The sequence below is a fragment of the Podarcis bocagei genome, assembly GCF_964188305.1.
Source record: "Podarcis bocagei genome assembly, chromosome: 8".
In the NCBI taxonomy this organism is placed as follows: Eukaryota; Metazoa; Chordata; class Lepidosauria; order Squamata; family Lacertidae; genus Podarcis; species Podarcis bocagei.
Genome location: NC_138133.1, coordinates 45,976,880 through 45,982,879, shown reverse-complemented (window position 1 = coordinate 45,982,879; position 6,000 = coordinate 45,976,880).

The following is a 6,000-nucleotide window of genomic DNA, read 5'->3' as shown; positions in this document are numbered from 1 at the left end:
TAACCCTAGTGAACTGGTGTCTAGTAAGGCGGGATCCGTCCGCATGTATCAGAAGCGGACCGGGTCCGCTAGGCCTTAGGTAAAGAAAACGCCTCGTGTCCCGAACCGGACAAGGGCCCTTCCCGAGAGCTGCCGGCAGCCGGAGCAGGGCCCCCTTGCCCTGCTGATCTGTCTTTGAGCTCCGCACCCGCACTATGAGATCGGTTCTAGAAAGGGTCAGGTCGCACATCAAAATTCCCCTCTGAGACTGGGTGGCATCCCCTTCACATACTACCTCGCCTACACGTAGGGCGCCGAAGAAAGCTATGGAAAACGCTGCTGAGAATAAACGCGCTTCGTGCTTTGACCAGCAAATTTCACGAAGAACTTTGTGAATCTTAAACAGAATTTCATAAGTTACGGGCCGCCTCCTGTCCGCACATGGGGGTTGCTGTCTGCGCCATCCCTCCAGAGTTTTGCGCACAATGAAGGCTGCGCAGGGGTCTTTTTCGAAAAATGTTTTACAAAAATACGAGATCCCTGCTGAGTGAATATTGAGTGTCTTAGGAGCCCGGCCTAACTCCCTCATGTGTGCCAAGTAGCGGAGGACCTCCCTGGTTGAGGGAGTGGTGTGACTACTAGAGCCAGGGATGCGTGCACGAAATCTTAAAAAATCGACCCAAGCCTTCTTATACGATCTCATTGTGGACGGGGCCACTGCACCGAATACTCCCTTCATTATGTCTCGCTCCCAATCCTCCAGAGATGCTCCGGGAAAGGCATCGATGATTGGTCCGCTTCTGGCGCTAACGAGCGGAAGCGCTCCATCTGAAAACGAGATAGAGCGTCCGCGATGTCATTATTAATGCCAGGCACGAATTTGGCCGAAAAGTAAATATTCTGTTCTAAACACAGAAGGACAAAAGCGCGCAATAGGTTACCCACTCTGGTGGACCGTGCAGATTGCCTAGCAAGGACCGCTACCACTGCTTGATTGTCGGTGTTAAAACAAACCCTGCGATTACGAAATTGATCCGCCCACAAATGCACCGCTACGACAATCGGGAAGAACTCCAAAAAGGTAAGATCCCTGGTGATGGGCTGCCCTTGCCACTCCGCGGGCCACCTTTTGGCACACCACTGACCGCGAAAATAAACACCGAAACCTGAGGACCCGGCTGCATCTGATTGAACTTGGAGGTCAGCATTAAGGAGCAGGGTATCCTGCCATAATGAAATCCCGTTGTACTTTTCTAGGAATTGCAACCAAACCCCCAGGTCAGCTTTTACCTGCTTGGAGAGGCGCACCCTGTGTTGAGGGGCTCTGAGGCCCGCCGCCAAACGAGCCAGACGGCCGCAAAATGGCCGCCCTGGGGCAACAACCCTGCAAGCGAAATTCAAATGGCCTAGCAGGGATTGGATCTGTCTCAATGTTATTTTCTTTAGAGGCAAGAGCTGTTGTATGATTGTCTTGAGCGCCACCAATTTTTCAGCGGGTAAGCGGGAAGTTTGGGCCACGGTGTCCAACTCGATACCCAAATAGACTAGGGATGTGGCTGGGCCCTCTGTCTTGCCGGCGGCTAGGGGTACCCCTAATTCGCCGGCTAGGGATGTAAAAGCCTTTAGCATAGTGGAGCACCGTACTTTACTGTCTGCGGGACTCGCCTCTAGTAAATATCCTTAGGGTCATGCTATACAATGTATACAGCAATAGAAGAGGGAAGACCTAGGAGATGTATTGCACATGAAAGCCAATCCTCTGACCATGAAAGCTTTGCTTTGTTTGCTGACAGAGTTGCAAGTTGCCAAGTCTTTAGCAAATAGGCATGCAGTATCTTTTCAGTTGTACTCTGCAACCCTACCAGTACAATGAGAGCCGGCCCAAGACATTTTGGCACCTGAGGCAAATCACAAAATGGCGCCTCACCTCCTTGCCAGGGAACAAGGGGAGAGGGAATTAAGACCTGCATTGGAATCTGCTGCCCCTGTGGATCCTGCCACCTGAGGTGGTTGCCTCGCCTTGCCTCATGGGGGCCCCGACGTACAATCTTATATATTTTTATCATTAAGAAAACTGCACCAGGACCAGTGATGCTTCCCTTCCTGCGGCGGGAAGGTAAACGGTGTTTCTGTGCACTGTGGCACCAGTCACAGTCCTCCATGTGCCAGTAGCGGTATAGTCATGCTGGCCACATGACTTGGAAAGCTTTCTGAGGACAAACGCTGGCTCTCTCAGACTGAAGCAAGATGAGTGCTGCACCCCATAGTCACCTTTGGTTGGACTTAACCGTTTACCTTTACTTTTTACTATTTAGTAAAGCGTCTTTAGGATTGGAGCCTAAAGGCTAGAAACTTTCTCATGTTTCTGAACTGAGAATCAAAATGTTTGTGCAACGTGCACCTATTTGCTTTGCAACAAAGGCCACCATTTGATGTTTTAAAGGCTAAGCACAAGGGTCAGGCAATTGAATTTGAAATATTGGAGCCCTTAACGATGGTTCAAGAGAAAGGCTCTTACAAGACTAAAGACATTAGCACAGTAGATAACTGAGTTGCTGGGAAGATGATAATTGGAATTAATGTTGAGTCAGATTTACTGTCTAACACAGATATGTATGAAGTGCAATCTAGCATAAGTGTGGAGGGGATTCTAAGATGGTCTTACCTGATATCATTCTTATATTTCATTTGTTATCAAGACAACCTTCATTGAAGTGTAGCAGACTAACAGGTGATAATGCTGGATTCAATAACTGCTCATGGCAATACAGTGTGTTTCTATATTTCTGGGACCAGGAGCATGGCCACAGAACTAATAGGATTATGAGAGAAAAACTGAGACTAAATTATTGAGTAAATATATTTTCTAAGCTGTTTAACACTGGAAAAGATAATTTTATTGTTATGGATATACTTCTTTATATGAACAGCTACAATGGAGTAGTTTTCAATTTTTGTGCAGCATCACAAAAATTATGTGCAGTTTGTCCAGACAGCCATTCAAAACTGCATGGCAACATTTGTCCATAGACTGGAAATCTGTTTACTGAGGAGCTATAGGGTCTCATGGAAACTCTGCTATGGTGGTGGAACAGAAGATCTACCATCGCAACACATACACCTAAGATATGCTGGTAGAACACTCTGTAGACAGAGCTGTACTACAGCTGGAGATAGGGCAGTCATGGGTGGTACACAGACAGCACAAGGAAGGAGCAGACTTAAGCCATATCCTAAGCTGTATTGTGGTCGTGTGCAGTGCTTTAAAAAAAAGAAGGGGAAAAAGGTGCTGGTACTCACCATGAAGCTATTACAGTAAGTGTCACACTTTTACCATTGGGGGTGGGGGGTAAGGTGCCAATACTGTATACCCTTGAGCACCCCCCAAAAAAGCACTGGTTGTATTCCTGTATATACTCCAACTGAGAAGAATTTCCCTCTCATTGGCTTCAGGGGGAAGGGAGAATATTTTAAAAGGTGCCTCTGTGAAAATGAGCACACTGCCCATCTCACCATGACAGAGCGGAGGATGTGGTGTAATCAATACACAATCACAGCACACCACCATCAGTAAAGAATAGGCATAGGCAAACTCGGCCCTCCAGATGTTTTGGGACTACAGTTCCCATAACCCTGACCACTGGTCCTGTTAGCTAGGGATGATGGGAGTTGTAGTCCCAAAACATCTGGAGGGCCAAGTTTGCCTATGCCTGGTATAGAAACTCCACACAGGGCAACCCCAAATAATGTGGCAGAGATGCAACAGGTCACACACTCCTAGGAGGAACACTCTGGAGATGATAAACTACAATGGTATTTTGCAAAAAAACAGCCTGGCCTCAGGGCACAGAACAGGAATTGAGCATATTGGTAGTACTTCCTTGCAGACTCAGGACTCCAGACTCCAGACGCAAATACCTATCAGCAAACCCCACTCCACTCCTACAGAGAGAGAGAGAGAGAGAGAGAGAGAGAGAGAGAGAGAGAGAACACAGGAGCTATGGGTTGTAATCTTGAACCTGTTGACAGTGACACACTGACTGCTTTGTTTCTTAAGAATTTAACAGTTTATAACGCAGAGCATGAGTTGGAGAGACAGTATGAAAGTGCATACTCAAAAACACCAGCACCACTTTCCTTTGCGGCATCAGCGATTTCTATGAGGAAGAAACATGCAGGGTGCTGAGACAGATAAATTTATTTACTTATTTATAAAACTGATGTATCACCTTTCTCTCATTTTGGCATCCATGATGATGAATGAAATATTAATGAAACATAACGATAACAGTAATTAAAAATCACAAACCTTAATATAGGCAGGTGTTGTATTTTAAAAAGACAGCAAAGAAGTGTAATTACAAACACCAATGCACAGCAAATGAAGTATAGCTATCTTTTTCAAGCCTGGTAGAAGAAGAGACTTTGCTTGTTGCTAAAAAAATAACAGTGAAGGTGCTGGGCAGATTGCCTAGCCCAGAGTTTCATAAATGAGGTGCAGCCAGAGAAAAGGCCCTCTTTGTTTGATACCTGCCTACCTTCCACAGGTGGGGACACTGGTCATTCAAGCTACTTGGGCAGGCTCATAGTGGAGTAAGTGGTCCTTTGGTTAAACAGGGGCTAAACTATTTAGGACAGGGATACTTAACACCCTCCAGATGTTTTCAGGCAGCCTCTATAATCTGTGACCATTGACCATGCTGGCAGGTGCTAATGGCAGTAGGGATCCAATACTAGGAGGGAAACATGTTAGGACTCTTAATTGTGCCTAGAAACAAACTGGAAGTCACTGAAGCTCCTTATGTATTGGTATGAAATGATCATATTCTGTCCCAAACCTGGCTGCCTGGTTTTTAAAAAGGTGGGCTATAAATAAATCAATTGTTCAGGGTGATGGTGGAGGAAAGTCATTAAAGCCTATGTGAGGGATGTTTTTATAAACATTTCTGATTTGGATCTTAGTAGTCAGTGGCTCCACAAAAAAACTTTAATAAAGTAATATTTTTCTAGCAGGGGAGAGGTGATGAGAGACTGGGCAACTCAGACTGAAATAAGGCTACGAACACATTAGAAAAGAGCTATAGCTGTAATATGTGTTAACTAAATAGAGTCTCTTCAGCTATTGGCCTGCCCAGTGAGTAGATAACAGTTTACATTCGCTTACTCGATTGTTCCAAACATTTACAGTGGTACCTCGGGTTAAGTACTTAATTCGTTCTGGAGGTCTGTTCTTAACCTGAAACTGTTCTTAACCTGAAGCACTACTTTAGCTAATGGGGCCTCCCGCTGCTGCTGCCATGCCGCCGGAGCCTGATTTCTGTTCTTATCCTGAAGCAAAGTTATAAACCTGAAGCACTATTTCTGGGTTAGCGGAGTCTGTAACCTGAAGCGTATGTAACCTGAAGCGTATGTAACCCAAGGTACCACTGTATTTGACAACCCAATTCTGGTCTTGTCCATCCAAGTACTGATATGCCCTCTGAAGAGAGTCTCCCTTGAACTGTACAGCACAGCAGCAGCTGGAAAGAAGGCTGCAATACGAACCCTGTCTACTCAGAAGTCCCATTGAAGTAAATGGGGCTTACTCCCAGGTAACTGCGCGAAAACAGTATTCAGGGAGAGATGGGAGACAGAACCACCCGCAGGATGTACTGAGCTTCCGTATTTCACTCCTAGGAGCAGCATGAAATATGACCACGCCATGCAATCAAGGAACTTAAGCCAGGGAGTTACTTGACGTCGGCACGGGTCCCCCGCAAGGCACCGAAAAGAGCAACCTCAGCTTCTAATCCCCAGTCCGCAAACCACCTCTGCCTGGTGCAGCCCAGGACCGGAACGGACTTGCTGCTGGGATGTCTTACACACCCATCCTTTCGTGCGGTCTGCAGGCAGCACACGGCACTCCGGCTTCAGGAGATTGTGGCTTGTTGCGACAGCAAAGGCTGCGCCAGCAACTCAAAGCTGCCGCCGCTGCAGCAGCAGCAGCAGCAAGCAAGCAGCTCGCGGCCGCCTGGCGTTATT